Consider the following 24366-nt stretch of genomic DNA (forward strand, 5'->3'; position numbering starts at 1 on the left):
TGTATGTCTATTTTAGCTAAGGTTTCAATTCCAAGTTTCTATCACCTCCTTTTCTTTAGTGAGCTAAGCTGTGTCTCGTAAGCTTCAAGGATCTCTCTGGCCCATTTAGCATAATAAGGTCTAGACTAAACACAGGCCTTTAGCAGCCTTGTCCACAAACCCTGTACCTTTCGCCATCTACTGATGGTTCTTGAGTGTCAGGATCTTTCTATTCTGATGTCAGGAAAAGAATGAAAAAGAGAGAATATTCTTTTTCCTAAGGTTTCACTCTGATCATCCCAAGCAGGAGGAGTATGTAGGCTCCCTAAGCACCAGGAACATGAAAAGAAGAAAGGCAACAGAGAAAAACATGAAAAAGAAAAAATGTTCACTCCACTGTATTGTACTTCCTTGTATTAAAAATCCATTTTGTGACCCTGATGACTGCATTTTCTCCTTGACTAGGCCAGAGCTTCTCCTTCTTGAGGGGTTGGGGTGGCTTTGAAGTGAAGGCAGAGAAGGAATACCTTGAACTTCACCTAGAGCTGAGCTGACTATTTTTGCCCCCATCCCCAGAGGTTGTGACACTGTCCCTCTTGGGAAAGAGTATCCCAGTGGAGAATCACCGTGGCTTCTCTGTATCCATACCAACCAAAGATGCTGCTGAATTTGACTTCTTTGTTATTTGTGTTATTAAAATAACAGGTTTCCTTTTCATTTTCAGTTATAAACTTATTTGATAATGCTGAATGTATTTTTTCAATCTATACATGCATCTCACCACAAAATTTGATATTATTTTTCCGCACTTGGGAATCACTGCTCAGAAAGACAGAGTGAATAATCAGCTGTTGTGCCTTTCAAACATACTACTCTACGAATTTGCCATAAAGCTGTAGAACTATGAGACTACAAAATAAGGTTACATAAAAAGTTTAGATTTTTCCCTTACCTGAAAATGGCCAAAACTACTATTCCTTAGATGGGATCTAAGATGAAAGTATAGATTAAAGGAAAAAAATGAATAAAATTCTACTGTCAAAAAGAGTGTGCAGGCCGGGCGTGGCGACTCATGCCTGTAATCCCAGCACTTCAGGAGGCTGAGGTGGACTGATCACAAGGTCAGGAGATGGAGACCATCCTGGCCAACATGGTGAAACCCCATCTCTACTAAAAATACAAAAAAAAAAAAAAAATAGTTGGGTGTGGTGGCACGCACCTGTAGTCCCAGCTACTTGGGAGGCTGAGGCAGGAGAATCGCTTGAATCTGGGAGGCAGAGGTTGCAGTGAGCCGAGATTGTACCACTGCACTCCAGCCTGGCAACAGAGCGAGACTTTGTCTAAAAAAACAAAAACAAAAACAAAAGTGTGCAAGGGAAGTCACGTAAAAAAAATAGATATCCCTGATAAATTAGGCAAGTTTCTGATAAAACAAACAAAGAGATGTTCACTGTAGAAAATCAGAAACTAAAAATGCAAGAAATAAAGTGGTTTTACTTGCAGTTAGATTCCAGGTGAAAACCGTAAAGTAAGATGGGCAGGTCTTCACTCTCCAAAGGGAGACTCCAAAAAAATTTTCCTAACCCGTCTTAAATTTTAACAAACACACGCATGGAGACCATATCTATTTGCACATCGAAAAACAACTATTTTTCAAACAAACTGTTTCACCTGACTTTCATAAAGACCAGTTTCTAATCATTAGATTATGTTGACAACAGCAATAATTAAGACAATGGAAAGGCACAGCAATATTTTTTATTATGTATTTTCACATAAAATCACTTTTTAATGTAACTGGCTTCTTTTTTACAATGGGTGAATATACATTTGTAAAAGATAATGATTTTAAAATTCTTCTTGGATATAGGGTCAGCCCTCCATATCAGCGGATTCCACATCTGCAGATTCAACCAATGGTGAATTAAAAATACCCAAAAAAAGAAAATGTTGTGTCTGTATTGAACATATATAGATTTTTTCCTGTAATTATTCTCTAAACAATAAAGTATAATGACTATTTACATAGCATTTACATTGTGTTAGGTATTATAAGTCATCTAGAAATGATTTAAAGTATACAAGAAGATATGCGTAGGTTACATGCAAATATTATACCATTTTATATTGGGGACTTGAGCAACCTTGGATTTTTATATCCACAGGATGTCCTGGAACCAATCCCCCACAGATACTGAGGGACAACTATATGGGTATTTGCATGCACGTGGGTGTGCATGTGTGTACTTAGGAGAAGAATCTTTGAATATAACCTTATTAGAAAATGAATAGAGAATTAAAATAACTTGAGAACCACCGACTTATTCCTAAGGAAAACTTCTCAGGGGTAAACAATTTAATTTAATTTAAAGCTTTTGTAATGCTAACTTTAAAAAAAGAAAAACTTTTAGTGCACAATTCACCCAATCTTTGTGATCCACAAAGAGGCAATACAGCCGAGTGGATGCCATCAAGAACCTGGGAGTCTGGCCTGGGCTCAAATTCTGGTTTCACCATTTTTGGTCCCTAAGATGCTGGACAAATTATTTAACTTCTCAAATCCTCAGTTCCATTATTTTTAAAACACAGTGTATACATTATCTACACATCAGAGCCCATGGTTAAATGAAGCATTTGTATAGTGCCAAACTCATAACAAGTCCTCAGTAAATTTTATTATATTTCTTTGTTTTTTATCATTAAGAAAAGTCTGCATATCAGCCTATTTTGAAACTTTATCATTTATAAAAACAATAAGTTTAAGAATATAAAAAAATCAATTTAAGATAAATGAAAATTAGATTGAGTGTCTTCAACATACATCCAACGGAAGTTTCAGAAGATAATATGGTGAATGGCAGAAAGGCATTAATTAGAAAAACCGTGTTTTAAAATTTTTGAGATTTGAAGGAAGACATGTCTTTACACTAAAAAGGTACACACATGTCATCTCTGTGGCTGAGTCCAAATTTTCTTCTTCCTATAAGGATACCAGTAAGATTGGATTAGGACCTACCCTAATCCAGTGTGACCTCATCTTCACCTGATTATATCTGTGAAGACCCTATTTCCAAATAAGGTCACTTCACAGGTACCAGGGGTTAAGACTTCAACATATCTTTTAGAGTAACATAACTAAGCCGGGCGCGGTGGCTCAAGCCTGTAATCCCAGCACTTTGGGAGGCTGAGACGGGCGGATCACAAGGTCAGGAGATCGAGACCATCCTGGCTAACACGGTGAAACCCCGTCTCTACTAAAAAATACAAAAAGCTAGCCGGGCGCGGTGGCGGGCGCCTGTAGTCCCAGCTACTCGGGAGGCTGAGGCAGGAGAATGGCGTGAACCCGGGAGGCGGAGCTTGCCGTGAGCTGAGATCCGGCCACTGCACTCCAGCCCGGGTGACAGAGCGAGACTCCGTCTCAAAAAAAAAAAAAAAAAAAAAAAAGAAACATAACTAACCCCCAACACCTCTTTCTCTATTTACATTGTCAAGGTTAATGTCACGGCATGAAAAAATGCAAATAGCAAAGAAAGGGTTGTTAAGTAATTGAGCTTAGGGGGATCACCCATATATCATAAGTGTATACAGTTAGCCTGTCTACTCCCCTAGACCATGAGCTGCTAAAGGGTAGAGACTGTAAGAATTAGGGTGGAGGACTAATGGGAATTAATGAATCCCAACAGGACAATTGCCTCCAACTTTTTAGAAAATTAGACAAGCTGGAGCTCTAGTCTAGCCATTTTATCTTATCTGAATACAGATTTTTTTCCCCCAAGCACCTAAGTCATCCTAAGGGGCTGTGATCCCATACCATCAGAATAAATAGTGACAATCATAATTCCAATTATAATCATTATTTTCTAGATGTTTACTGTGTGCCAAGCAATTACATTTTATATTACCTACATTATTTCATTCAATAATCACAAATTATCCTTAGCCCTCAAATTGTAACGACTCCTATCCATTCCATCCAGCACAAAAACAGGAAGAAAATGCCCAGTTTGCTCTTGTTTTTCCTTCCCATACACAGTGATATTGTCATCTTCTGTCTCCACTTCCCCACCAAACACAATGCTGCCTGCATATGGGAATAACCAAGAGAGATGTGCCATGTACCATCCAGCCTTCCCCATTGAGTGCTCTTAGGAGGCCAGTATGAACAAGCCATGACCTTCCTCAGTCATTACGGATGCAGTTTTTAAAACGGAAGGCACCAAAGCAGGTGGTTTTTTTGTTCAAAAGCTAAGTTTAATGACAGGATTAAACAGATTAAATGCTGAAGCCATGGTAACAAAAATATAAACAGAAACTAGGATTGTTTCAGGCTGCAGTTAATCCAAGTATTTCAGAATAAAAACTTATTATCTTGAGTTATTTTTCCAGACTTGTCATACTTGTTATACTTACCACATTTGCAAAGCTTGGCTTCTACTGGTCATCTTTTCAAATGACTGTGGTTACAGAACCAGCAACAAAAGGCTAAAGTTTATCTTGTGACCCAGAGACCTGGGCAGACTGGGCTGGTTCCAGGGACAGGTTTTGAATATTTTAGTAAGAGTTTCCTAACCAACGTGACCAGTCACATTTGCTCTATATGCAGCTTGCCTTTTTATTAGATGAAGGCAGAAGGCTTAAGGAATGCTTTTCAATGCTCTTGTGTAGTGACAAAACTGAAAAGTTTATTAAGTTGCAATCTCAGCTTTGAAAAGGTAACCTAGGCAAACTATTCTTCTGTCAGTAGCATTCGCAGCTGAGTAATTGCCCTATTCTTAAATACTTGCTTCTCCAATTCTGAGGAGCTCTGTAGAATGCTGTATCATGTTGAGCTGAAACCTCTTATCTTACAACTTCATTCTTTTGGACCTAATTTTACATTCACCATAAAATAGTTCTTCAAATGTTTGAAAACAACTCTCACATGTCCTCTAAGTCTTCTCTTTTCACGTGTCTTCAGCCATCATCCTATGGCATGGTTCCCCCATCCTGGTCATTTCTCTCTTCCTGTGCACCAATTTATCTTTTCGAGTGTTTATACTTGGCACCACAATGCTTCATGGGCAATTTAACTGAAATTAAGTAAAGAATGACTACTGTTTCCCTAATTCTGGACATGATAATCTTACTATTGCAACAACCAGTAGAGCTAGTTTTCATGGTGACCATATGCTAATTCACATTAAAGTTACTGTCATTTTCTAAATAAGTTTTAGATGAGCTTCTAAGTCATATTTTTTCAGTTTAATAGTTATGTGATTTATTTGGAGGAAAATAAAACATATTTATTTGCAACAGACTTCATCTTTAGTAGTAGATCTTGCCTATAGTTTTATGTTTTTTCACGCAATATATTCCTACTACTTACCTAATACAAATTCAATAAGTATCAAACATCTATTCAGAGGTCACTGATAAATTTGAAGAGTTTAAAACTAGTGGAAGAATTTTCCACTATTTCTCATAGGCTCAAAATAACCCATTTATAGATACTTTTGGTATAGTCTGTCAAATAGTTACACATTCATCTAATTACAAAGATCCAACTCACATCTCTCCAGCATTTCTGTAAGGATGTAGTGAGAAACACACCATACGCAGCATTTCTCTGTTCTAGAGTTCAATGAAAGATAGCATTAAGAAAAGCCTAATGTGAACTGTTTTCAGTGAATACACACTGTTTCCTAGAGATTACACCAACTGTCCTTTAACTAATGCATCCAGAAATTTTCCTGAGATTGAAACCAAGCTCAAATTTGGTTGGCTTATCGGTCTATCAAATGCAAAATCTCCCTGTGACCCCTTTTGAAAATCAAAACCACATTCGTTCATTCCCATTCTTCGTGCTACAGTGCTTTCACGACTGTTAAAAGAAAACTAAAATCAGGGTTTTATTTTTCTATTTCCTTCGCTGGTTGCCTCAGAATTCTAGAACCTAATACAACAAGGCAAAACAACTAGAAGTCACTTAACCAGTTTCTTCATTCTTCTTGAAATTCAATCTTCTCTGTATACTTTATATTTCTAGTCCAAAGTGCACTTGCTTTGATAAAAAATTTTAAAAACAAAGACAGCTGAGAAACTCTGCTGTATTAGTCTGTTTTCACACTGCTAATGAAGACATACCCAAGACTGGGTGATTTATAAAGGAAAGAGGCTTGATTGACTCACAGTTCCACTTGGCTGGGGAGGCCTCACAACGATGGCTAAAGGTAAATGAGGAGCAAAGTCACACCTTACATGTCAGTAGGCAACAGAGCTTATGTAAAGGGACTCCCCTTCCTAAAACTATTTGATCTCGTGAGATTTATTCACTATCAGGAGAACAGCACAAGAAAGACCCGCCCTTAATTCAGTTACAATACTTTGTTAAAAGTCCGAGACCAAGGAAAACTGACATTCTCCTACACTGCTATAAATTGAGCTCTAAGAAATAAAAGCTTACACTAAGTGTTTCGTGTGCATTATCTTATTTAATTGTGTCTTCAAACATTCACTTCTTCCATGGCTAAAATTTGTATTATGAACCAAGAATTCTGGTTCACCAAGATCTGCTAAGATGACACAGTCACTTTGTCATGCATTTCTTTTTATTACCATTTCATTAACCAGGACAATTCTCATACCTATTGGGAAACAAACCTGTCGGCAACACAAGTTAAACATTCTTTGTTAGAGGCTCTTGATTTAGCCTAAGAAGACTTGAGCATGTCTTGACAGTTGAAGTACTCATGACTATTACAATCCAACCTCATGTCAATCTTATATTTTGAATTAGCACATTAATCACTTTTTTTCTCTCTGTTCACATAGCCTCTTAATACGATCTCAAAATGGTAGTTCTATGGTTCTCTCATTTTTATCTTAATTATAATTTTCAACAGTATGTGTCAACCTTACAGCAGATTTTCACATAGGTACTTTAGGTATAAGGTAGCTCATTTTTCTTCATTAGCAAATCTGTGTCTTTTCTAACATAGATTCTTAATTTTAGGTTCCAACCCACTGGGTACCATTTTCTCCTTTTTATTACTATGTAGCATTATGTCAACATACTTATGTAGCTATTTTATGAATATTTTCTTACCAATCATTTTCTTAGATGAATTGCTATAAACAACTCCCACTGATGTTTTTATTTCTATAATAAAGCGTTTCATAGCTCTACTTGGATGTTTTTCTCTCTCCCCTTCCATACCCATCTTGAATTGTCCTTAGAATTAAGGAAATCAATCAGGAAAAACAGCCAAAAGAGAGAAAGTTCAAGGAGACAGATAAGATTCAAATGTCAAAATCATGGTGCAAGTGAGTGAAAATTTTTGTGCCAAGTCAAAAGAAGTAAAGAAACTCTGTAGTATTAGAATAATTAAATGAGTAAAATGTTTCCCATGGAATATTAATCAAGACCTTCCAAATAAGAGGCAGGAACTAGGTTCTACATGAAACATGAAGCAGACCTCACAAATAAGGAATAAGGGAAACATTCCATCAACATTCCAAGATGGAAGTAACAGGTCAGAGTAGCCAGTAATTTTCTACCAAAAAATACAGAAGTCAGAAGTCACTGGAAGTAGATAATATGGATCTGAAAAAATCAGAGAAATAATACTAACTTTCTATAATATTTCACCAAACACTTTTACATCAGTCTATTACTTAATCTCTCAAAAACTAGGCATGGAATGTTGTATTATCATGTAGATAAGAAAACTCTCCTGAAGTTGTTAGGTTTCTAAGGCTAAGTGCTAAATCTAGAACTCTAAGCCAAGTCTAGCCAAATTAAATCCTGTGTTTATGCTGTTGTATTACTACACCAAACTGCCCTTTAAGGAAAATCAGTATTGATAAATAGATAATTTTTTTAAGATGGAGTTTTGCTCTTGCTGCCCAGGCTGGAGTGCAATGGCATGATCTTGACTCACTGCAATCTCTGCCTCCTAGGTTCAAACTATTCTCCTGCCTCAGCCTTCCAAGTATCTGGGATTACAGGCATGCGCCACCAAGCCTGGCTAATTTTGTGTTTTTAGTAGAAATGGGGTTTCACCATGTTGGTCAAGTTTCGAACTCCTGACCTCAGGTCATCCACCTGCCTAAGCCTCCCAAGTGCTGGGATTATAGGCAGAAGCCATCATGCCTGGCCCAATAAGTAATTTTTTAATTCTAGTCTCAAATTTCTCACCAAGCACCTCTGCCACATAATTCATCGGTTGTATGTGTACGAGCAATATAGTCAGAATAAAAAGCTGACTCAAACAATAAAAGGGGTAGGTTTTGGATACATGATGTTTTTTAATCTTCATTTTTTACTAAACAAATCAGTTCTTTTGGCAAGATAATTAACCTCTCATTTGTTTTCTTGCTGAAGTTTGTGGCTGAAGTTTCCAACATTCATCCTAAATATTGGAGCCTTTGGTTAACCTGAGCTAAGCAGTTTTACTGTCAGTCTTTATTGTGGACTAAATCTATTGTCTAGATAATAGACACACTTGTACTTGTAGACTTAGAGTACTACCCCAAGATATCACGTTGAGTAGGACCATGAAAAACATACAATTCAGAGTTTACTTTAAAGCTCCTTCAAGAAATAATAAGATAATTAAATAAAATATACTTTATCCTAGAATATGTGACATTGGTTTTAAAACTAGCACCCTATTCTTCACTAATTTCAGACAAGGGCCAGACTGTTTCTTCGGACTGTTGATTTTTTGTTTGAGTCTGAAAGGGAACAGTATTGTGTTTCAGGGCTGTGCTAAACTAAAGTTGTTTTTATACAATAACTCAGCAAGCAACTTATGCTGTCTCTTCAGTAACACCTCAGAGCACCTTGTAGAGAAAGAACTCTGACTCCAGTGTTGAATGGGAAGTTGAAAATGAAGATTTCTAGTCCCACTGAGCCTGCTGGGGCAGCAGAAGACAGCCATGCCCTGTTTTGCAAGCACTTGCCTTTTCCTATCAATGTGTTCTGAGATTTTCAGCAGAGTACAGCTCTCTGGAACCTATATTCAAAACCCTAAATCTTTGTGGAGGAGTCCAGGCTTCAAACAAAATTTCTAATACTGTTGAGCTGAAGAGAAGCTGTTTCTAATCTAGTATATTTCACAAACAACATTCTTTTCATGTGGTGCTGATGAAGTGCCAAATTCTGTACTTCAGAATACTGTTTTTGTGATGTACAAGACCAGAGTTTATGGAAGGGAGACTCCGTTTACTTTAGCTATCATTAAGGATGTTTGCCTTAACTAAATCTTCTAAAATTCCTCATTCCTCTAGCAGCTTGCTGGTCACTCTGCCTTACCCCACTTCCAATGCAATATAGGGAAAAGAGTTGGACTGGAAATCAGGAGTAAGGAATTCAGGTACCTGTTCTTCCATTGAGTAGCTGTGTGACCTTGGAAGCCACTAACTTCTCTGTACCTCTTTTTCTTCCAGTGTAAACTAAGAGGTCATGCTACACCCATGGTTTCCAAGTGGTTGTCTTTAAACTATAGAGATCATTGGCTGTGGAAACAGCAAAAACATTGTCTGCCAAAGTAGGAATTACAGGATAAACAAGAAGAAGAAGAAGAAAAAGGGAAGGGGAAGGAGGAAAAGAGGAAGAGGGGGAGAAGGAAACCAGTAAGTAAAAAGGAAAAGGAGGAGGATGAGAAAAAAGAAAGAGGAGAAGGGCAAGAAAGGGGGAGGAGGTAGAGAAGAAGAGGGAGGGCAAAAAAGAAGGAGGAGGAGAAAGGGGAGGGGAGGGAGAGAAGGAGGAAGAGGGAAAGGAGGAAGAAGGGGAGGAAGAGGGCAAGAAATAAGAAAAAGGAGGAGGGGAAAAGAAGGAAGAGGAGAGGAAAAGGAGGGCAAGAAAGAAGAAGAAAAAGGAGAAGGAGGAAAGGAGGAAGAAGGAAAAAAGAAGAGGAAGGCAAGGAAGGAGGAAGAGGAGCAGGAAAAACTTATGCCATCAAAGGGACGTATCTATTGCTGTTATTTTTCTTATAAATTGAGGTTATTCATAAAGTTCTAAGTAAGATTTTATTTGGGACTATAAGAAGGTAGTTCTGCTGCTGAAAAGGTAGAAAATTGCTAGACACAATGATTTCTGAAGATCTGTATATCTTCAAACTTCAATTAATCATCATGAAAGCTAACTTTAGTTGCCTTTTACTTGGTATCTCCTATGTGCTGGACACCAGACTAAGTCCCTTTTATCCATTATTTAACCTAATCCTTATGGCAACTCTGCAAGATATATATTTATTACTTTAGTTGTCTTTCCCATGGCTTGCAACTCTTAAGGAGCCAGAGTTTACCATGATCTGTAAGATCGAAAGCCTGTGTTTTTTTCTTCTTACTATAGAATTCCACTAAGTGAAATTAAAATTATCTTTTTTTTTTTTTTTTTTTTTTTTTTTGAGATAGAGTCTGGTTCTGTCACCCAGGTTGGAGTGCAGTGTCTCCCAGGTCGGCTTACTGCAACCTCTGCCTCCCAGGTTCAAGCTATTCTCTTGCCTCAGCCTCCCAAGTAGCTGGGATTACAGGCACTCATCACCACACCCGGCTAATTTTTGTATTTTTAGTAGAGATGGGGTTTCACCATGTTGGCCAGGCTGGTCTCAAACTCCTGACCTCAGGCTATCTACCCACCTTGGCCTCTCAAAGTGCTGGGATTACAGGGATCAGCTACCACACCCAGCCAAAATTATCTTTAAGAAAATTACTTAGAATATTAACAGGGTGTGATAGGCAGGATAATGGCCCCGTAAGGATGTCCATATTCTAATCCCTGGAACCTGTAAAAGGAGGCTTAAATTGTATAATCTTAAACTGTGATTAAGAATCCTGAGATGGGGTTATCAGGCAGGCTCAATGTAAACACAGTGTCCTTGTGAGGAAAGAGGGGGCACAGAGAGTCAGAGAAGGGGATGTGATGATGAAAGCATAAAACCAGAGTTATGCAGCATGAGAAAGACTCCACCTGCCATTGCTGCTTGAAGGCAGAAGAAGAGGACCGTGAGCCAAGGAACGAGGGCAGCCTCTAGAAACTGGAAAGGACAAAGAAGCAGAATCTCCCCTCAGCCTCCAGAAAGAATGCAAATCTGCCAATACCTTGATTTTTAGTGGTGAGACCAGTTTGGACTTCTGACCTCCAGAACTGTAAGATAATAAATTTGTACTGTTCAACCCACTAAGTGATACATTTTGAGTATTTGTCCCCTCCAAATCTCATGTTAAAATGTGATCCCCAATCTTGAAAGTCGGAACCAGTAGGAGGTGTTTGGGTCATGGGGGCAAATCTTTCGTGAATAGATTAATGCAAAAGTGAGTCTGTTTTTCACATGAGCTGATTGTTGAAAAGAGCCTGGCACATCCTTCCCCTCTCTTGCTGCTTCTCTCACCATGCGATGCCTGCCGTCCTTCCCCTTCCATCATGAGTGGGAGCTTCCTAAGGCCCCTACCACATGCTGATGCCATGCTTCTTATATGGCCTGCAGAACCATATGCCAAAAAAAGCTCTTTTCTTTTTAAATTTCCTAGTCTCAGGTATTCCTTGATAGCAACATAAATGGAATAAGACACTATGTTTGGAGTAATTTGTTATAACAGCAATGGGAAACTAATACACAAGGTAATGTTGAGTAGTTGTCTGTAATTTTCTTTAAAGGACTTCAGCATAGACAGTGTGGTGTCACATTTATTAGGTTGAGTTACAAGCCAGGTACAACCAGGAATTTGTATTCCAGAAGAAGTCAGCTAGTTATATGCCATTAAGGTCACACTCCAGAGGTGGCTATTACAGGTGTTTCTGTTACCAGTATCACTGATCATCAGTAGATACTTTATTAATTAGCATAATTCTTATTTAAAAAGGGTTTTATTGGTGAAACCAATGCCTTGTTAGCAACGTGAATGTTATAATAGAAATAAATTCCTATGTGATGAATTTAAAATATTCAAGATATGTGGATTGGCTAAGATGTTTGGGAGGCGTTACTACCCTCACATGAGCAAAGTGCAAGAATCTAGTGAGACTTTTAGCCCCAACCCTTCAAGATAGGGTTTGTGGCTTGACCTGTAAATGGTCTTGGCTCCAGTTGAAGGATCTCTGGTTGCCTGATATCAACTGTGAGAGAAGATTCTTGCCTCTAAAATGTCATTGGGCCTTCCTTGAGAGAACCATTCTTGCATTGTCAGACCACCAGAAATATCAGAAACCTGAACTTCATCAGTACAGGCTCTATGAAGTATTTTGTGCCTGCTAGCACAAATACCTATTCGCGTGGTCCAGTTTGGTCTAAGACATATTTCATTATGACATGATAGTAAGGCTCTAGGAAAATAGTTAACCCGTATCCACCTGAAAATTTTCAGCAACTAGTATGAATTATTCCAGAAAAAAACAGTGTAATTAAATTAACCTACCTCAGTGTGCAACAGTAGCCAATTTACAGGAGCCACATAACTTTGGAAAATGTAAAACTGAGCCTTCCTCTTCATTTGCAGAAATAAAGACATGTTCTATTACTAATGACATCTGCAGTGGTAACTGTCGAAGTCTATTGTTTACTAACACCAGATAAATTTCTGGATTTTCTTTCACTAATTTACACATGAGGTGTTTTAGTGAAAGAAAAACAAAACAGATCCTCATCATAGACCAAACTCCTCTAAAAGTGTCCCCCAAGCTATCATTATGACTGTTTGGGATATAATCTTCTATTATAGGCAGTGGTGAGACCATCAGCCTTTGACCAATAGTCTCAGTGAAAAATTATTGCTCAGTTTAAAGTATGATAGTCAAAAAGCCAAAAAAAAAAAATGTCAACAGGCCTAAAGGTGGTAAGGGAAGGGGAACAGCTAGGAGCTAAGATTTCAGAAAATGTGGCACATGTGAAGTTCTGCCAAATTTCAAAGGACCACTTGTTCTACCAACCTCACACACTCCTGGGAAGAAAACTCAAACAGCAAATACAAGTGGGATAAAGTATATTTGGCAGAGACTTCCCCCATGAGAGAGCATACTGATATTTAAAGCAGATGAAAGTAGACCAGATGATGCAGAACATGAAAAAATCGGATTTTTCACACACGTGAAAACCACTCTAACAAATGTTTCATTGAAACACACTGTCTCAATTCTCTATTCTCTGCAATATTTCAAGGGGAAGTTTCCAGGCAAAGTGCCTCAGGATGGCTACCAATAGACCATATGGAAATGATGAACAGAATATCTGTTTGCTTCCACACACATGAACCAGTCTAAATGATTTGATTAACTTTCACAGATTTCTCAGTCAAAAAGAGAAACTGTGGCATCAGTTGTTTGTTTGTTTTGCTTCATGGACTGTTAGGCTAAAAAGAACTTTAAAATGTATCTATTCTAGCTCTTTTATTTTATTAAGACATTAATGTGCCCAAGATTGCCTAGCCAGTTAGTGGCAGAATAAAGTGATCATTCTACACCACCATGGTTCTGTTGTATCTATTTGATATATTTGTACTATTTGGATATTTTCTATTTTTCAATTTATATGAAACTGATAGTGCAAATATGACTTTTTCCTTAATTTGTTGACACTTTGAATAAATAAGAAATGCTATTTTCATTCGTAAGACATTCTTTCACTCCTATTCAAATAATACATGCAACATGCTCTTCCCTGCTTGCCTGCCCTTGACTATGATGTTTCATCTGCCTGAAATATCACTGACTCAATTCTCTGCATGGCCAATTGCCTTTCTCACAAAGACCCAGGTCACTTAGCCCTTCTGTAAAGCCTTCCTTGGGTAGTTCCAGGAAGAGTCAGGCAATTGTACTCCTTCTGCCCTCTCTTTATGTTCTGCACAGCCCCTCTTAGCAGTCCTCATGCATGCTGGTAAGCATCTTTATGCATTGATGTCTCCCACTATATTATGAACTCCCTGAAGTCTGGAATTGTTGCTAAGAACCTTGAGATGGGTTCTTATCTGGGTTATCTGAGTGGGCCCAATGTGATCACGAAGGCCCTCAAATTGAGAAAAACAAAGCAGAAGAGTCAGAACAAGAGAAACACATCAGAAGAAAGACTCCACCAGCTGATTTTGAAGATGGAGGAATGGAGCCATGACCCAAGGAATGTGATGGCCTCTAGAAGCTGGAATTGCAATAAAATGAATTCTCCCCTAGTGTCTTCAGAAGGATTGCAACTCTGCTCACACCTGATTTTAGCTCAGCAAGACCTATTTCAGATTTTGGACCTCCAGACCTATAAGATAACAAATGTGTATTGCTTAAACCTCTAAGTTTGTAGTAATTTGTTACAACAGTACTAGAAAATTATAGTGAGAATCTAGGCACGTGAATATAATCATGTATACAGGTACTTCCAAAACTGAATAAAGGCAGCTGGCACTTTTTGAATGACTACATTTCGCAAGCTACTAAGATATTTTCAGTCTTTTATTTTTGACAAGTAAATTCATTAAGTTAAATACAATTTTACTTATGGAAATGTTTCTAATTTCCATAATGAAGGTTAGTTTATAAAAAATAATATATTGTCAATGATTTCAGATATAACTAAGCAATGTCCAGGCACTCCACTGCTAAATTTTTGCAGACATATCAAAGGGAAAAAATTTTAGGAATAAAATTGGTCTAAAGATTAGGAAGTAAAAGGAGCAACATATAAAATCATACTTTATTATTAATGGTATCGTATTCTACTAAGAAACTATGCTCCCATGAGAGTTATTCTAACATGATAATTTTCATAGATATTTCCCACAATCATTTATATATAACAAGTATAATAGAGAAAACCCAAACTTCAGTAACTGTGAAGTTATTGAATACGTTTCTACTATTCTGGCCGCTGTTGTAGAAATGATCTCCAAAACTTTTTGATAGTATATAATTATCCTGTTAAAGTGGCAGGTGGTTATTTTTTTAATTTATAAATGCACACATAACTTGTTGACCTTCAAGGAGAAATTGGCCTTGGCTCCCCAACCCAAGTACAAAATTATGTGTGATTGTGAATAATAAGAATAATTGAGTCCTGGCAGCAAATGTTCATCCATCACTCTCCGGAACTAAATGAGTCAATAATGGTAATTACTTTGATTTCCAGACATTGGATCCCAACATCCAGTTATGTTCATCAAAAAACAGAAAATTCATACTCAAACTTCATCTTCTAAATATGTCAAAAGCCACTAATATTTCATATTTAAGTATTACATACCAGCCAATAGCATTGTGTTGGTCAGCTCAGGCTGTTAGAAGAAAATACCATAAATTGGGTGACTCAAACAGAGAAATTTATTTTCTTACAGCCCTGAAAGCTGTAAGGTCCAATATCAGGGTCTGGCCCTGTTCAGTTGCTGATGGGGGCTCTCTTCCTAGCTTGCAGATGGCCACCTTCTTGCTGTGTCATTACAGGAGGGAGAAAGATGGAACCTCCTCTCTGGTATCTCCTCTTACAAGGATACTTATCTCATCATGAGAGTCTCACCCTTAGGACCTCATCTAACCCTGATTACTCTCAAAGTCCTCATCTGCAAGTACAATAACATTGGAGTTTAGGGCTTCAACATATGGATTTTAGGCAGACACAAACATTCAACCTATAAAATTATTATCAGTTTCTTCCTGAATGTCAGTATCTCTATACTATCTGTACCACAAATCTAATAAGTCCTTATCAACTCTAAATTTGGCTGTCATTCCAATCTAAAGTTTATCCCCATTACCATTGTTTCAGCTTAAGTTGTTATCTTCTCTTATGTCTAACTCTCTGATCCAGTTCATCATCCACAATACCTCCAACATCATCTTTCTTCTCTGCTTTTAAATGTCTGTTGGCTCCCAGTTTCCTAGAGATTAATCATCAAATCATCAAATGCTCATCAGAGCATTCAAGACCCTCTACAGTTTGGGACCCTACTTTTCTAGCATTACCACCTATTTTTCTTTACCTCCTAACTTCTAGACAAACAAAACTTCCCATTACATCTCTCAGATAATCACACCATTTCACATTTCAGTGTCCCTGCACATGACATTCCATATTTATGCATTCCCTGCCTAGCAAATCCTGTCATCCTTTTAGACTTGACCTAAAGGGACATCCTCAAGAAGTAATGTCTAGTATCCCTAATAATCAAGTCCCTTCTCTGGGATTCTATGAGTTTTTGCTAATATACTATTATAATATCACATTGAATTATAATTATTCTTCTATATATTGCCTGTATGAAATACAGAGGTTTTCATATTTGTAATTTGTGCTGGGCTCCTTCTCACTGAGGCTGAATGCCAAATAAATATTTTACATCTTCCTTCTAGTTTGTGGAAAATAAATAGGGTATGTAATGGAATGCTCTAGTGAACAGATGCCAAGCCGAAGATTAAATTCCTGGGGTTTTTTGTTTCCTTTTCTCTTATTTTGCAAGGGACGTACCAGTTACAACTATATATATATGTGTGTGTGTGTGTGTGTGTATATATATAGTTGTATATATACATAGTTGTATATGTATGTATGTGTGTATATATACACATATACACATTGATACTCTGTGTGTGTGTGTGTGAAGTAAATTACATAATAGGTCAAAAAGTCACCTTGAAATCACTGAAGGTAGCTTCCTTTGACAGCAGCCATAAATGAAATAAAATAGCCCAATAATATAACAGAAGGAGTGTTAGTTTCCAAGGACTACTATAACAACTCAGCACAAACTTGGTATCTTAGAAACAACAGAAATGTATTCTGTCAAAGTTCTGGAGGCCAGAAGTCTGAAATCAGTTTTACTGAGCCAAAACCAAGGTTATGTCTGAGCAGTACTGCCTCGGGAAACTCTGAGGAAGAATTTGGGTTTTGCCTCCTCCAGCTTTTCGTGGCTCTGGCATTCCTTGAGTGTGGCCACATCACTTCAATCTCCTTCTCTGTGGACACATTGCATTCTCCTCTGTGTGTGTCTTTTAAATCTTCCTGTGTTGTCCTCTTACATGGATACATGTGCTGACATTTAAAGTCCTTCTGGATAATTCAGGATATTATTTTCTTTTCAAGATCATTAATCATATTTAGAAAGATCCTTTTCCCTTACATGGCAAAATTTACAGGATCCAGGGATTAGAATCTTATATCTTTGAATGTCACTATTCAGCATAATGTAGGATGTTTTTAAAAATTCGTGTTTAACAAAGAAAAGTAGGAATAGGTGTCATCACCAAAAGTGGCAGAGAAGGAACTCCAATATTCCATTCCGCCACAAAAGCAAAGGATGTCAGTTTTTGAATCACTTTGGAACTCTATAATCTAATAAACAATGCACAGCATCCAGTGATATGCTTAATGAAGAAAGAAGTTGCTACATTTCAGTGTTTAAGGAAATGTCTCAAATCACTAGCTGACAGAACAGATTTCAATGGCCACAGGCAACAAAGAACACAGCTGTAATAAACTTACAAAAACAATAAAACTCTTAAAAGAAAACTTAAGGGTAAATCTTTAGTACCTTGAATTTAGTAATGCTTTCTTAGATACATCACCAAAAGCATGCACAACAAAAATAAATAAATTAGACTTTATTAAAATGTAAAACTTTTTCATCACAGAACGAGTGAAAATATTCAAAATTATATACCTAATAAAGGTCTAATATCTAGAATATATAAAGAACTTTTACAACTCAATGACAAAAAGTTTTTTAAAAATCCAATTAAAAATTAGACTAAGGACTTTAATAGACATTTCTCAAAAAAAAAAAAAAAGACATTAATAGCCAAAAAGTACATTTAAGGTGCTCAACATCATTAGTCACTAAGCAAATGCAAAACAAAATTTCCATGAAATGCCACTTTAGACCCACTAGGATGATACTATCATTTTTCAAAAATGGAAAGTAGCAAGTTTTGACAAGAATGTGGAAAAACTGGAACCCTTATATTGCTGCTGGGAATGTAAAATGGTGCAACCACTGTGGAAAATAGTTTGTGTTTCCTCAAAAAAAATTGAACATAAAGTTGCTATATGAGCCAGCCATTCCACTTTTAGGTAAATACCCAAAAGAACTGAAAACAGGTATTCAGACAAAACTTACACCCAAATATTCACAGCAGCACTATTCACAGTGACCAAAAGATGTGAATAACCCAAATGTCCATCAACTGTTGATGTACTGATACATGCTATGACATGAATGAATCTTGAAAACTCTATACTAAGTGAAAGAAGCCAGATGCAAAAGAACACATATTGTGTCATTCCACTTATATGAAATATCCAGAATAGAGAAATTCGTAGAGAGAGAAATCAGCTTAGAGGTATCCAGGCAGGGGAGGAAGAGGGGAAATGGAGTGACTGCTTATTGGGTATGGGGTCTCTGAGGGTGAGGAAAATATTCTGGAACTAGATAGTGATAACTGTTGTAAACATTGTGAATGTACTAAACGCCACTGAATCGAACCCTTTAAAAATGGTTAAACAGTAACTAATGCATGTTACGTGAATTTTACTTTCATAAGAATAAAATTCGGCCACTGCACTCCAGCCTGGGCGACAGAGCGAGACTCTGTCTCAAAAAAAAAAAAAAAAAAAGAATAAAATTAAACAATTTTTTAAAAATAGAAAATTTGCCTCATCCCTTAGGAGCCTGATGCTGAAAGAGACAGGGAGGCCAATGGTTTTGGATCCATAAAGTGCTAATTTTTAAAACCAGTCCTAGCCCAGAACTCCAGGACTTGCTTGCCCCCAGGGTGTGACTGAATTTGAACTCAAAAACTAATAGGCAGGGCCCTGGGCAGATGCCTGATAGAGCATGAGGGCTCCACAATGAAATATAGTATTAATACTAAGGGAATATCTTTTCTCACTGGCCTCCATCCAACATTTATGCAAGCAACTTAAGTGAAGGATCTAATCATCTTAGCCATGTGCTCCTGGCCCAATTTTATAACTAGCTTTAGAAGCAGTCTTCCTTGGCTCAGTGCTGCTGGAGAGTCTCACCTGCCACCACCACCCTGAGCAGCTTTGCATCTTCCATGGGAGAGATTTATCCACTGCTGTGTTTCTGAGCTGGCCAGAAAGTGGTGCCCAGTGGCCACCCCAACCCTTAAAGCCCTCTTGTTTTTGTCCCCATAACACTGGGGATGTGGGAAATCCACCCTCCAAAAGATCAACTACAGCTCGATGAATGTTCTAGCACTTGTGATTGACTCCACAGTGAGCCAGGATTCCCCAAGACCAGTTTCTGCTCAGCTACCACAAATCCCTCTGCCTAAAGCTGCACATTAAAATTTAGAAGAGCAAGACTCACTTTCTCCTTCAAGATACTCAAAAAGACAAGTGGTTCTCAAATTTTTTTATTTCATCTTCTTTCCAATGTGTGAGGTAGTCAAATTTTTGCACTTTGGAAATTGAAAGACATTGTTATGCTTAGACTGTGTATAGTGACACCAAGTGACAGAAAAGTAGTCAAAGTCCTTTTTTGCTATCAGTTCTCCAACTGGTTGAGCCTGCTACTTTGTGTAAGTATGTATCTTTCTTTTCGCAGAAGCTGTTTATGAGAATATCACATCTTGTATGAATAGCCTTATGACATTTACAGTCACCAAGGTCAAATAGCCCTAATGTTAACTACAGCTACAGTAATAGAAACTCAGGAATGGGTAAGATAAGCCAGCCTTTCTAAATAGCCATCAGTTCTGTAAAATTAGTATAAGCAGTAACTTCTCCCCACAAAAGATGGAGAAAATACTGCAGCAAAGGATAAAGAAATGGTTCAGAATGCTGCTTGTCCACACTCATCCACCAGGGAAATCTAACTGAGAAGATTAGAAGCCATACTCTCCTGAACTCAGAAAGATGCCCACACTGCTACTCAAACTGCTTCTCCTAGTGCTTCCCTTCCCTGGAGCAATCTAAGTGTGTTTTGTTTTATTTTGTTTTTCTTTGCTTTGCTATGTTGTTCTTGGTGGTGGTGGTAGCAGCAATAAAAAGTAAGTGTAAAGGTAATTTGACAATAATTTTGACCCTTTTCTCTGGATCTAATAAGAGGACTAAAACATTATTTCTCAAAGATTGGAACATTGAGCACATACATAAGAATTACCTGGAATTCTTGCTAATACTGTAGATTCCAGGGCTCTCTCCCATCCCTATTAGACAGATCTCTGTATATCAGACTCGAATCTGCACATTTGCTACTTTATATATTACGTACTAAAATTTGAAGCTAAGGCAGAAAGCATAAAAGGCATTCTCAAAGAGCTTTTTCTGTCTCCCAAACCATCTCTCTAACCCACTGGGTTATAACTTTCTAGAGAGCAGGGATCATGTGTTTATTATTCAACTACCACTCATTCATCAATCCATGATCCAATGTTCTTTTGCTAAGCACCTATTATTGTGCTTAACAATCTGTCAATCATTGGACTAGATGCAGATTAAATAAAGCAGAATGTTCTCTCTTGAAGAGGTAACAGGAAAAATCCAAAATAAAAGAGGAATAAAATTAAAGAAACACAAAATGAATAAATAAATAAATAAATAAATAAATAAATAAATAAATAAATAAATCAGAATGGACATAACAGACATTCATTAAATGTTTGCTGAATAAATAAATAGAATGAATGAATGAACAACCTGAATGATACTTTACCTTATTGGTAAGAATCTTAAAGACATGTTTTCCTCATCTTCTATTGAGAAACCAACATATTATTAATCTTCTGGTCAACCATTTATTTTATTAGGCATCATTCCAAATCATTATGCTGAATAAAAATAGTAATTGCATAAGAACATATATCACAAATCTCATCAATGTTTCTTTCTAATTGCCTATGTGAAAATGAGCATTGCTGCCATTTTTTAAATCAGTTAACATTCTATACATTTTATACTGATAATACTAACTAGCAATGTTCTTTATATTATGAAAGATAAATGTCACTCACCCAGAGATCTTTAACTAGTATATGTGGACCAAAGACAGCTCGTATATTTCCAAAAGCCATCACACTGGGAAGCACTGCCCTCCTCCCCATCCTACTCCCATTGAGAACCACATGTCCCTGGGTTAAATTTAATGAAAAATATTATTCTTTCATATATATGTTGTTTATCTTATCTAATATCTGAGCTCCTAGGAAGTTCCATGTAAATTGATACATTTAAGGGGAGCAGAGCATTTGAAGGAAATCTATGGCAAATCCTTCCATAACAAAGAATATTAATATTGATTTAATGCTTAGTATTTGCCAGATACTAAGCTAAATGCTTTAAATACATTATCTCGTTGAATGCTCCAAACATCTCCGTGAAGTAAATAATATTAGTAAATCCCATTTATTGCTGGGTAAATTTAGGCAAAGAAACATTTGATAACACACCCAAAAGCCCAGCTAGAAAAAAAAAGAGGAGGCAAAATTTAAACTCATATCTGTCTATTCTTGAGCAATAGCTCTTAACCATTAGGGTGGTTTCATAACTGATTTCTCTAAGTGAAGCATACACTATTAATCATCATCTATGTTTTACTCAACAGCTAAATAAATCTTTAAAAATTAAATATGCTAGGCATAGAGAATATGCTAGGCTAGAGTATATGCTAATTAAATTTTAGTATTTTTTACCAGGCATGGTGGCACATACCTGTAGTCCCAGTTACTTGAGAAGTTGAGGCAGGAGGATTACTTGAGGCCAGGAGTTCAAGTCCAGTCTGGGCATAATAGTAAGATTCCATCTCTTAAAAAATAAATACATAAATAAATTGCAGTGGTCTGGTAAACATAAAAATGAAAAATAATTGTGATGGAGGGGACCACTTTATAATAATTTTTATTAAGCCATCTCAAAGACATATTACTTAATCACTGCAATAACTTTCTCATAAATGGTCATGGTTTTGTCACCACAATTACTGGAAATTTTGCTATGTGAGGAAAAGACCCAATCAGCACAACTGCCTTCCTGGGTGGAATGCATCTCAGGCCCAATAAGCTGATTATACATTACTCCTCAGTTATTTCAACCCAGATAGCTACTTGCTTCTAAAAGAACCTCCAACTGTTACATTGTCATCTACGATCTAGACACCCGTTTCTTAGGTGATTTACTGTCTGACCTTCTGGGAAAGTTTTACATTATAAGCACCAAAGAACAGCATCAATTTCTATGAAGGAAATTCACAGTAAATAAAGCCTTATTGCAGAGAACAACTTTAATATACCAAATAATGATGTTTTGTTTTGTTTTTTGTTTTGTTTTGTTTTTTGACAAAGTCTCGCCCCGTTGCCCAGGCTGGAATGTGATGGCACAATCTTAGCTCACTGCAACCTCCACCTCCCAGGTTCAAGTGATTTTCCTGCCTCAGCCTCCCAAGTAACTGTGATTACAGGCACCCACCACCAAGCCTGGCTAATTTTTTGTATCTTTAGTAGAGACTGGGTTTCACCATGTTGGCCAGACTGGTCTTGAACTCCTGACCTTGCGATCTGCCCGTCTCAGCCTCCCAAAGTGCTGGGATTACAGGCGTGAGCCACTGCGCCTGGCCCTTGATGACCATCTTGAAAAATGTTTAGAGCGTGACCATCTTCCCACTGTTATCCAAAAAAAATTTCTGAGGTGAGTCCTCCCCACCATCAGATGATGACTTCTCAAAGAAGTACAGACAAATCTTCCTTTATTCATTCACTTTACAGGTACCGACTGAGCATGTACAATGTGCCATGCACTGTATTAGGTGCTGAGGATATAGCGGTAAATAAGATAGACAAACATACTACTTATATTACCAGAGAATCTGCCCATCTGAACAAGGTCACCTAGGCAAATAACTTCACCCAAGCTATCCAAGTGACAGCTCTATGCTTTTTGAAGGGTTTCTCCCCCAAGGTTTTTTATAATAAGTTCATGGGTGCTATTACCAGAACAAACTATCCACCCTAAAAGTTGACTAAAACAGAAGAGGCAAATCTCTTTTAACTGACCCTGAACTCCAAAGTCAGGCAAAATAATTGTCAGATGATCTGACAGGCTGCATAGATGAATCACTTAGTTTAACTCAGCCTACTGAGTCATTTTTACTGTAATAAGGCATTCTATGTCATATTTCTTGGTTTACTCAGGCTTTGTAACAATGATAATGCTATTTTTCCCATTTTAATTGTTTGAGGACACAGCATTGAGTCAAATTCTCCTCAAAAAGAACTTAGTCACCCACAGCAGCTACTTCAATTTTTCCAGGTTGTAGGTTAGTCTCTGTTCTAACTCCTTTTTTCCTTTTCTCCTTATTTATCTTAAATATAAACATATAAATATTCCTCACAAGATACTCTTTATTTTCCTCTTCCTTTTCTTCACTTTTCCTTTGGACAACTTCTTCCACACCTATAGTTTCAACAACCACCCCTCAACCACCTTTGTTTGGTATCACTTGCTCCAGCTCTTCCTCCTGAGAATGGTTGTGGTTGCCGCAGAAGCAGCTTGAGTCAGCCTGAACCTGAACCTGAACCTGAACTGTCATCTAGCAGCCTGGAGCTGAGGTGGTGATGCAGCCCTGGGAGGCTGAGCCAGAGGCATGTCTTAATGGACACACACCAAAGTCAAGCAAACTGCAAACAAGAGTTAGTAAGAAACCAAGATGACCTGGCAAGACAAATGATGCAATGAGCTGGCAAGATGGGCTAGGAATGGTCAGAACTGGAGGGAAAAACTGGAATTAGGGATGAATTCCAATGACAAATTCCAATTGTCAACTCTCCTTTCAGTTTCTTTGCCTTCCCAAAAAATTCAGTTCTAAAGCCATTTGTGGGAGCATAGCCATACAGTATTTGCTGAAAGTAGGAGGCAGCCATGGTGACCTTGAGCAGACTATCAGAGCTCACCCAGGGTGAGGAGGGGATCCACCTAGAGGAGGAGGTTGCTGTGAGTATCAGAACCTGAGTAGAGTAGGGAGGAAAACCACGTGATGGAGAGATGGGATGAGGAAGGCATCTAGACTGGAGGGAGACCTAAAATGAGATTTCAAAGCTCAAACAAGGTGAGCAGGGCATCAATAAAAAGAGGCAGACTGGCATAGATGTTGGGGCCAAGGAGGATAAGGAGGGTGTCTATGCAGGGTGTCCCAGTGTGGGAAGTCGGAGCTTGAGCAGGTTGGAGAGGGCATCCATGGGGGGTTTGGACGTATAGCATGACATCAGTTACTGAGCCCACAGAAAGATAAAGCAGGACTTCCATGGAAAGGAAGTGCCTAACACGAGGTGCTGGAGCCTGAGTGAGCTAGGAAAACATCCATGCAAGGGAAGGAGTAATGGTTGAGATGGGAGATTAATTATATTCAAGAAAACTGGTCAAATAAGTAAATGTACACAGAAATACCTGTGTAAACTCATAGTTTTCATTATCTAGATGT

General features: G+C 37.7%; 1 long non-coding RNA gene across 1 annotated transcript; it reads right to left on the reverse strand.

The window, feature by feature from the left end:
- Window positions 1–1569: 1569 nt before the first annotated feature.
- LOC139356780 (uncharacterized) lies at window positions 1570–23361 on the reverse strand. The gene is made up of 3 exons (XR_011609205.1): window positions 21606–23361; window positions 20611–20725; window positions 1570–1880 (listed from the first exon to the last, which is right to left on the reverse strand). It is a non-coding gene; the product is annotated as an uncharacterized lncRNA (long non-coding RNA).
- Between the last annotated feature and the right edge of the window lie 1005 nt (window positions 23362–24366).

The sequence above is a fragment of the Macaca nemestrina genome, chromosome 1, assembly GCF_043159975.1.
Source record: "Macaca nemestrina isolate mMacNem1 chromosome 1, mMacNem.hap1, whole genome shotgun sequence".
Classification (NCBI taxonomy): domain Eukaryota; kingdom Metazoa; phylum Chordata; class Mammalia; order Primates; family Cercopithecidae; genus Macaca; species Macaca nemestrina.